The following is an 11,375-nucleotide window of genomic DNA, read 5'->3' on the forward strand; positions in this document are numbered from 1 at the left end:
CTCTAACTGCTGCCATCCACTGGACAGCCCATGGCCCGGCCACTGAACGAAGGCTTGCTTGACAATAAGGGCATAATTCAAATAATTGTCATGAATTCAGTATTGAAGATAAAATTCTGAAAATCAAAGAACATTATATACACAATTTTTGAAAATAATTATACTAAGATCAGTCAAACTATTAAGGAAATCTAGACATTGAAAACAATCCAATTCGCCGTTTACGTCTTTTTGTCAAATATGTACTTTTTTTTAGATATCATGATGAAACTGCATCATCTACAATGTTCCCTGAATACATCATTTCATTTTCATGAGGATTGGACTCATACTACGCAAGAGCTTACAGTAGATGTGTAAAGTACTGTTACTTGTTACTTGTTTGGTAATAGGACTTAGAGCCTGCATAAACGGGCCTAAGTGTCTAGAAATATTGAGGTAGCCTTGTGCTAGCATTAGCCTGGTAGCATTTTTGTACATTAGCATAGGCTTTTGTAAGAATTTGTTTGCAAATTAATTTGTTGGACTTGGGTCTGCTGAGGCTGGACAAAGAGGGGGTGTTTCTGGGATGCTGGAATACACCGTTGAGCCTTCTTGAGGTGTCATGGGCCTAAGTCAACAAAACATCGGTGAAGGAAGGAAGGCCCGCCGCACTTGATAACCCCAATGACTCACTCACCCTGAAGCTAGAATAGGTAGCTGATGAATGTTGCTGCTTGTCTTATGGTGCTGTAGATTTATGATGGCATAGCCTGATGTTTTCTATGGTACTCATTTGTATGGTATCACTCTGTTCTATCATTCTGTTAAACTCTGAATTGGGCCTCTATATGAATGTTCACCTTGGATTATGGCACAAGGGATAGTAACATCATATCCTGTGTATTGATAAATACATTAAGATATTTACATGCACAGCTCAGTCAGTTTTGCAGATAGACAAGGCTTTTAGATTATAGACATTGGACTGTCAGTGTAGGGAATGTGGAATCTTTTGAATTAGTTAAAAGTGCAATAAATCAGGCTTTTACTCCCCTATAGCACAAAGTGACCGTAACATGTTGGGGGGTGATTGGATTGTTGATCCAAGCCCGGCTCTGGCCTTTTTGCTGCCCTAGGCGACATGTGGAAATCCCAATATATTTTATCAAGGCTTACTAAATTCCATAAACACCAGTAGATGTCTATTGAAAAACTGAATAAACAGGGTGTTTCATGTAAAAAAGAAACAAAACAAGACCCACAATAAAATCTAATTTGGACGAGGACTAGGTTTTCTGAGCCAAATCGGACTCGGAAAGTTTGGATGTTTGCTATGGCAGGGTTAGGGTTACATTATACATACAGAGATATATAGTATATATATGTTTTATCAGGTAAACCGTGTCATCGTCAAAAAAACTTACTGTATATTGCGCTTGGAAGCTGAACTTGAAAATAAAAGCGCTGCACTTACTCACACTTTGCAAAGTAATAATAATAATTAATTTGGAAAGTAATAATTGATTTGGAAAGAGAATCTTATCACCTTACACTTTTACAGATGTACTTTTCTCAGCTTTTCCACATGACTCCTGCCTAACAAAATTTGGACCAATCGTAGCACACTCACAGTACCACACTATTATCTATAGTTAAAATTATTAATTTAATCTCATTCATTTATTCACATATGACCAGTCTGTCTAGTCAAACAATTTACCAGAAAATGGACAGCTAACCTGTTCTATTTTATAGAGCAGTGGTTCTCAACGTGGGGTCCGGGGACCACCAGGGGTCCTTGAGGGCATTCCAGGGGGTCCCCAGCAAATTGATGAATTGTTAAACTTCATTATTTTGTCATTTTAGAATGACTATTTTGATCATAGTTTCACTGTTATCTCTCTACCTACAGTAGATATACAATAAAAATATTCTCAGATTTGGGTCCGAGAGACAAAATCTCATCAAATGGGTGTCCATGGCTCTAATGTGGACTAAATTAGGGGTCCTTGATATGAAAAAGGTTGAGAACCACTGTTATAGAGCACATGTACGTGTATTTATGTACGTGCAAGATAATGTTCCTGTGTTTGTATGTGTGTGTGTGTGTGTGTGTGTGTGTGTGTGTGTGTGTGGTTTCCTGGTGTAGAGACAGGAAGAGAGCAGCAGCAGTCTGCTCTGTGCTGATAACACACAACAGCACTGATTCTAACACTGAAATACTACACTGGCCTCATTTACACAGTAATGTCACCATCAAGTGTACACCTTACAAGCACTTGATCCCTACAGTGCAGACTCATCCACTATGCCTCATGGACTGCTTTACCATTGTCCATAAAGAATATCATACACATATTATGAGTCATTGCTATTTGACAGCTGGTAGTGCAGGTTAGTGATGGGCTTTTGCCTTGGTTCACTAAACAGCCATTCGTTTGGTTCTCATTTGGATCTTCGTTCAGTTATTTAATCCTAAAGCTATAATATACTAATGTGATGAAAAAAGTCCACTAGTCTTTGTTGTAATTTGACCCTATATTAGGTCTGTCGTATTAAAGATTTCAACTAGCTGTAGCAATGACAATTAATTTTAATTATTAAGAACAACCAGAACATGTTGGTATATGAAAAAAGTAACAATGGGCTGTTTGTCTGGTGAAAACAGGGACTCGGCCCCCAGGTGATGCTATTCCTCTACACAATCCAAATAAAAAAGGTAAAGAAAAGAAATGGCTCTAACAATGGGGTTAGTTGTAACAGCACCAGTTCCACCAATTTTATACTACCAGTACACATATTTTATACTATCAACCAAAGATCCATATAACAAAAGGCTCACTGCAGTATTGATAGCTGCTCTTAGTGTTTTCTTTGTTCAGTGTGACAGTATCTGCTGTTTTGGTTGACTTATTCAATTTTGTGTCTTCATTGTTTAGAGAGCTTGACTGCCCGCAAAACTGTGGCCTTTTCCAACTATCTGCCAGCTATGGCATTGATAAGACAATGTGGGATACTTTGACAGTTGCTGTTAATGTCAATATTAATAGCCAGCTGTAGATCAGTTACTCTTTAAAACATGCATTTGATTTTTGAGCCGACATGCAAATGCAAGATACAAGTGAAAAATCCCTAATGCACTGTAGATCTCCTGCAGACCCTGATGTGGCCCCTGCTCTATTTCTTTTTCAGTAGTTATTAATATAGAGATAGTTCGATTTATAATCCAATGTTACTGAAGATGAAATTGAGGACTTTAATTGTTGGTTGTGTGGGTTTGTGTGTGAGTTTTTGGGTTGTTAGTTAGCATCCTGACAATTGCATTGATATGGAATAATCTCTATTACTTGTCTTGATTTAGTACTTGTTGTATTTCTGCATCATGCTGTTAGTCATCTGCAGAGCCAGATGAGAGTGGCATGTGTAAAAGGAAGGAGAAGACAGATTGAGCAGCAGGGAAAATGGATTTGACCTCTCTATTCAAGATGAGTATTAATTCACTGGATTAAATATGCCCTTTATATAAAAAATATATATTTGCATAAAAACAGAACAGCAAAGATCATTAAAAGCAACACAAAGGAAAGGCCTTATTAAAAAGGAAAGTTTACAGATGTAGTGGTGGTAGGTATTAATGGTGTCTGATATCAATATAATTTAGAGTTAGCTTCAATGAGAATTAAGAACGGGGCACCAGATAACAGACAGCATCAACAGGTCTCATCTGAAGGAGTGAACTCTCGGCATGTTTGAATTTAAACCCACACAATAAGCACATGAGGTGACTTTATGCAAAATAATATATTTATTACTAAACTAAGGCACACTCAATAATCAGGTAAATACAAGTGAATATAGTACAGTATATACAAGCTGTATACCTATGAATTGTGATGAATCAATGGCAATAGGAATAGATGATCATGTGAATATACAATACTGATAATTAAACCAATATTTTAGCAGACACAATCATGGAAGATGAGCAGTGGAAGACATGAGTCGGCAAGATAGGAATAAAGGGGCGACAGTATAACTATCTGGAAAACTGACTCAAATGAATCTTTGAATAACTGAATGGTTAGGCTACTATAGGGAGTCGTAATAAAGTGTGTGATATGTGTGAGATGTGTGAATGTAATGGAATAGCTATGTGTGACGTATGATACGATGCCCAGTGGACAATGATTAGTACATACGACACAGCGAAGGTCCGGAGGGAGATGAAGCACGCTGAGGCCGGGAGGCTGTGAGGAGTCTCGGCTCGATGAGGTGCTGGAGGATGAAGATCCGACGTCTGTTCAGTTGATCTCAGCAGGCCGCAACAGAGTGAAGCACGCAGGCTGGAGCACGCAGGCTGCTGGACAGGGCTGTGGGTCTCTCAAGGCTGACGCCGACCCACTCTGGAGGTTCTGATGATTCTTCAGAGTTCAAACTCAGCAGGATAGCTGATAGCGAGGTTGTAGCAGGCAGGACACACAGACACACGTGCTGGTGTGTGTGTGTGTATTTGTCAGGCAGATAGGAAGGCAGCAAGGCTCTCTTCACTGTTTCGGATGAAACAGGCTTTCTACTTGGCTTGATGATGATGCAGTTGAGTCTGTCTTTGGAGACAAACTTTGGAACAAAGTTGTTGTCAGACTCCGTTAGCACACGTGTAGCGACTACGTAAAGTGCATGAAATCCGCATTGGAAATGTGTGTGTTTGGTTTTGTTGTGATCAGTTGAGGGGTGTGTGCGTGGGCTGGCATGTCTAGTGTTACGGCTCATTACATATGCATGAAACCCTACTTTTGGTTCCCAGGTCTATCCAATATAAGTGACCGTCGTAACATTAACATTATTAAACTCAACACAAATTCCTGAACACTTTAATATCAAACATGGCTATCTAAGCCCCATGTAAAGATAACAAAATTGAATAATGTAAATAACTATTATATAGAACATCACAGTTACACATAAAATTAGACATATACATTAGAGTCCACCACAATGTGATACCCAAGGTTTCATGAGTCTGTATCAAAGATTTCTCTTGATTTTGGCAACATTCCAATGGGTGTCATCTCAGACTCTCTGTCTCTTTGGGGATTACCAAAGACAGGGCTGAGTGTTGGTGTTTTATGGTTATTTACCAGGTCTGGTCCTTGATACCAGCTCTTAGGGTGAAAATGGAGTGATTTACCAAGAGGTCAGTGGCCTCCTTTCCGGTCCAACCACTTTCCATCCACTTTCCTGATCCGTTATCAGGGCAGAGGCTCACACAGGATGCAAGGCCCTTCCAGATGTGTGATGACAATGACGGTGTGGGTGCAGTTACTACGTTCCCCCACTTGTCCGGTAATGGTGCGTCTCCTGGAAAGAACTGGAGCATCATTGCAGGACACAAACAAGCATCACTGGCACACAGTATGATCATTGTCAGACACATGGGCAGTGAGGTGTGTATATGTAACAGCGGATTTTAACAGAAGTGTGATAGGGCTCTCTAAGGGTCTCTCCTATAATAAATCACTAATAAACTTGACAAACAACATGCACGCTAAGTCTAAGTGTAAACTAATTGTTAAATTCATATCCTAACCATAAGTTGTGGTAGCTAAATGAGCATATATATCATTGCTAAACTAAGGTCATCATTGAAGGCATACTTCATGAATCATTGACAAGCTGGGGCAGTGCTGGAGTGGACGGCACGCAGGCTCAGGAGCTTTCCAGAGTCAGTGCCAAGGCCATCAAAATTATCACTGTTATAGGCTTGTTTCGGCAGAGGATTCAGGCTAGGACATTGAATCCACATAGTGTGGTTGAGTAATTCTGTTAGCCGTGTCATGTCTTCCATGCGTGAGAGTGGCAACGGACGCAAGAGAACTAACTAGCCAACATTTCCCAACCATTTCTTTGGTGTCTGTGACAGAGCGGGAGGTAACCTCGGCTCTGCAATGCGAGCTGTTGCTCAATGGGTGAATGCCACACGATTGGTCGGTGTCATTCCTCACAAAGGTTCTGCTTGGACACAAAAATTGATGTGATTGTCTTTCATTAATGTGCACATTATTAGGTTAAGTGTTATGTACAATTGGAAATTACTGTCATGGTTTGCCATAACAGAAGAAGCGTTCATTTTCACCTGGGTGTCACTTTTCCACATGCCAACATTCATCACATCCTTCAACCTGTAGATGTTCTTATGGTCTACACTTGGGAGGCTGAGTGGGAAGGCCACTTCTCGAGCCTTCGGGCTTATGTATAGATGCGGAACATTACCTAGGCTAGACTAGGTGCATTTGCAAGGGGATGACATTACCAGCTATGGTTCTTGAAAGGATGTCATTCACCAGGCTAAAAGTCATCAAATATGGAAGGATGCGGCTCATGGTCAGGCTGTCGATGGAGGAACTGACTTCTCTAGAGGCAGTTGTTACAACTACACCCAGAAAATGTTCGGAGCACGGTGAGCCGTGCAGATTAGCTTGTGTGAACTTGAACTTCTCAAACTGGTGTAACCTGTGAAGTTATGTCAATTTCAGCATCATTAAACTGATCTTTGGTCCAGCTCTGATCAACCACATAAGCCCTGAATAGAAACACGAGCACCCAGAAAATCTTCATCGTGATGATGACACAGAGGGCATGCACAATGGTTAGAAGAGGCACAGTAGTCAGACTGCACAGCACACAACAAGGCTTTGATCAATCAGCACACGAGTGTGTATTGGTTGTGGAAGAACTCAGCAGGTGGCCATGGCTCTCGAGCCTGGCTGGTTTAATCTGGAGCTGAGTCAAGAAGGGCATCGTCAAGGATGTTTTTCTGAGCTAGAATATCCACGCACAGAGCATCATATTGGTCTTCGTGGAACCACTTGTCGGGAATGGGCAGTGGCTCTCTGACCTGAGTGTAGATTTTCAAGCGTTTGAGGTCGATCAAGGCTTCAAACCGATCAAGGAGGTCCATACCAAGGATCAGAGGAAAAGTGTCCATCTCTGACATATAGACGGGATGCATGAGGACCATGGGTCCAATTTTCAGCTCAACAAGCATCACTCGATCGATGTGGGTCTGGTTTTCCGTGAAACCTGTGATACTGAAATCACAATGGTCTATGTCGGGGTATCTGCCATTTGAAAAAGAGGCTGTCTGCAGCTGGTCGTACACGGAACTTGACATGATTGTCAAGTCAGCTCCTGTGTCCACAAGAGCATCACAGAGTAGGGAGTAGCTTGGTTGAAAGAAAGGGCTTTCGCTTTGTACCCTTTCTGATGAGGTTGCACAAGAACCGGCGGAAAGGCGGCCTTCTCTTCAGTGTTGCAACTTCAGCTTTGGCAGGCATTGGCACATTGTCTGGCCTCAAGTACAAATCATCATATGTTTCTCCAGGATCCAGGGTTTGGCTGTTGCCAATGTAAGGAATCACTGTCTGAGTTACACATGTGTTCTGTTTGGTTTCAGTTGTTGTAGGCAAGCCGGTCTTGGAGCGTTTATGCTCATTCTTTGGTGGGTCATAGTCCACCGCCGCTAGTCATAACTGCTTACCATTCTTTCCTCTGAGCATTTTCTCAAAAGTTTTGCAGATGAATTCTTTACACATGGATCTCATTTCCTCAGCTGACATGTTGAATGACTTACCACGATCCTGGCTTTCTCCATGCGGTGCATCATCTTCTTGGGATCTGTCATGATGGTGGCGGTAGAATGACCTTTGGCGCCACCTATCATTCTGGGATCCATAGCGATGATGGTGATCATCTGGTCTCTTATAGTTCCTATGGTTACCGTAGTCTCGCGTTGACGGGCGGTTACGTGCGGGCTGGCGTTCATGTTGGCCAGTTGGATGGTTTCCAGCTCTAGACTTACCTGACTGAAAGTCAGTTTGCTTGGAGCGAAACCTAGAATCTTTATTGTATGATGAGTGCGATGGCTTAATGGCCATGGGTGGAGTGTGCGAGGTTGGCATACCTTCAAGTCGTAGGCCTACGGCACTTTGAGTTGAGATTGTTAACAACAACATGGTGCTCAGCAGACTTACTTTGCGGCACTTTCAATTTGTTGAACGCCCTAGTGGCAGGTTTGCGCAATTGGAGATTAGTTATTATGCTTTCATCTGCAGCGACGCCTAGGTGGAGGCTGGTCACTGGATGCAGATTGCGAATGAAGAGTTGCTTAAATGACTTTTCTTCTTCCATTCCTGGCTCATTCATATTACCGAAGAATGCCTTTCGCAAGCGGTGGTAATAGGCATGAGGTGATTCATTCTTGGACCGTTTAACAGTCAGGTTCATTGTCACTGACATTTGAAAATTCCCACGTCAGGGCCTGAGCCAACAAGTCGTAGTTAGCTTGGACTTCAGGGGCTTGACGTTCAATGAAGCTGTTGACCTCTGGACTGGAGGTGACTTTCAAGAGGTACAACTTGTCATCCATTTGTGCTTCTGGATGTCTCCGAAGGTAGTACTCCAACTGTCTGAGGTACGTCGCTGTGTCGTTTGAGCCAGGACAGGGTTAAATTTCAAGATATTCCTAGCGATTTTGTCTAGGTCTCTTGTATACATGCCCAGTGGGGCTGGAGGCTGATGACATTGATATGCACCTTTAAGATCCACTCGGGGAATCTGAGGAGGAGAGAAGGCTCCTTCCACCACTGGGATGGAAGTGACTCTGTCCGCTGTCGTTTCAACTGTACTCAAGCCATAGGGAGGCGCTTCGTTCTCATGACCTTCATTCATCAAGATGGTAGCAGGGAGGGCATCTTTCAAGATCTCCTGCCGCTTCGTCTTCTCAGATAAGATGAACTCATTCTCCTTTTTAGTGATGGCAAGCTCCAGTTGAGCTGCGTCATGCTTCTTTAGGAGGTCTTCATACTTACCTTTTGTGGTGGCACACTCCAGTTGAGTTGCCTCATGCTCCTTTAGGAGGTCTTCATACTTACCTTGTGTTACTTGCAAGGCTTCCTTTTGTTGTTGAAGCTCATTTGTGTATTTATTGCATGAAACTTCTCTCAGTTCTGTCTCGGTTTCCCAGGTTCGCTGGTGAAACTGATCGAGATATCGAGTGAGTTGAGTGACCTGGTCTTTGAACATTGCGATTTACGAACATTATTAAACTCAACACAAATTCCTGAACACTTTAATATCAAACATGGCTATCTAAGCCCCATGTAAAGATAACGAAATTGAATAATGTAAATAACTATTATATAGAACATCACAGTTACACATAAAATTAGACATATACATTAGAGTCCACCACAATGTGATACCCAAGGTTTCATGAGTCTGTATCAAAGATTTCTCTTGATTTTGACAACATTCCAATGGGTGTCATCTCAGACTCTCTGTCTCTTTAGGGATTACCAAAGACAGGGCTGAGTGTTGGTGTTTTATGGTTATTTACCAGGTCTGGTCCTTGATACCAGCTCTTAGGGTGAAAATGGAGTGATTTACCAAGAGGTCAGTGGCCTCCTTTCCGGTCCAACCACTTTCCATCCACTTTCCTGATCCGTTATCAGGGCAGAGGCTCACACAGGATGCAAGGCCCTTCCAGATGTGTGATGACAATGACGGTGTGGGTGCAGTTACTACACAGATAACGCATGAAAACAAAAAAATAAAAGCAACACAAAGTTAAGGAAAGGCTCTGTTAAAAAGGAAGGTTTTTAGGCCCCTGTTATAAGCATCAAGAGTCTGTGGCGCCCTCAGCTGGTCAGGGAGAGTATTCCACAGACGATGTGCAGCCGATCAGAAGGCTCCGATCCCCCATGGTGTGGAGCTCGGTCCTGGGGGGACGGAGAAGGTGGTTGTTGCTGGATCGCAGGTTACAGGTGAAGGTTTGGGGTGTGAGCAGTTCCTTGATTTAGGGAGGGGCATTTCCATAGATGCACTGATGCAAAAGAAATATTTTGTATTCGATCCTGAAGGGGGCAGGGAGCCAGTGTATGGAGTGTAGGATGGCTGTGATATGCTCATCTTCTCGCACTCCCGTCAGGATCCTGGCAGCGTTGTTTCGGATGTATTGGAGCTTATGGAGGCTCCTGCTAGGAGACCCGATCAGAAGTGTGTTGCAATAGTCCAGTCTTTAGGACAGTGGTTCTCAACGTGGGGTCCGGGGACCACCAGGGGTCCTTGAGGACATTCCAGGGGGTCCCCAGCAAATTGATGAATTGTTAAACTTCATTATTTTGTCATTTTAGAATGACTATTTTGATCATAGTTTCACTGTTATCTCTCTACCTACAGTACAGATAGAATTCTGGACAAAATCATATCTGACAATAAAAATATTCTCAGATTTGGGTCTGAGAGACAAAATCTCATCAAATGGGGGTCTGTGGCCCTAATGTGGACTAAATTAGGGGTCCTTGATATGGAAAAGGTTGAGAACCACTGCTTTAGGAGACAAAGACATGGACAAGTTTCTGCACATCTGACAGGTTAAGCGTGGGATGGAGTTTGGAGATGTTCCTGAGGTGGTAGAAAAAGGTTTTTCCACTTGTGTGGGTCCAAGCACGTAGTGCTGGAACCCTATTGTATTTGCTGTAATTCTTCTTTTTTCTTTCTTTCATCTTTTTCTCAGCTAAAAGTATCTGTAGCTTAGAAACTGCAAGCCCTACAGCAACCATATTTGGCAGGTGGGATCCTATGCCCCCCCCCCCCCCCCCCCCCCCACACACACACACACACACACTACTCAGGCAAGGCAGCCCATGCACATTGGCCAAATGGTGGCGCTATAACAAGAAACTTTACGTTTTGGCCAATAACTTCTGAACCGTGTGTCGTACAGAGACAATTAGACAATTCTTGTCCATAGATTCTTTGGAAGGTGCCGAGTCCAATTCATGTATCACTTTCACTGTCCACCATATTGAATTTTCTGCCATTTTTAATTCTTTAAGAAACACTTTTTTCGCAACTCCTCCTAGGCCATTCATCGAATTCACATGAAACTTGGTGCAGAGAGAAACTTGAAGAGAGAGGGGATGACATGCATCAAAGGGCAAGGGATCAAATTCAGGAAGGACTTTGACTTTATGGTATGCACTCTACTAGTTGATCCACCGGGGCGCTCCTAAAATACAGTTTTAGCATATAGTGTTTTGGCATATATCTTGTGTGGTTGCAATGAAAGCTGCCCCGTGTCCAATTTAGTCAGTATGTCAATATGCTAGTAGTCAATATGATATAGATGTGATATGGATTATGTAATATGGATACCCTATAGATATGTAATATGCACCCTATAGCACCTAATATGCACCCTATATAAAATAATGAAAAAACAATAATATATGGCATTTTTATTTATAAAGTTATAAATAAAAATGCCACATATTATCGTTTTTTCATTATTTTTATGACATACATACTAACATATGAATCTGTGTATTCACTTA

The sequence above is a fragment of the Centroberyx affinis genome, unplaced genomic scaffold, assembly GCF_046629955.1.
Source record: "Centroberyx affinis isolate AG114_WGS23_722 - 3 ecotype Tasmania unplaced genomic scaffold, CSIRO-AGI_Caff_v1 ptg001314l_1, whole genome shotgun sequence".
Classification (NCBI taxonomy): Eukaryota; Metazoa; Chordata; class Actinopteri; order Beryciformes; family Berycidae; genus Centroberyx; species Centroberyx affinis.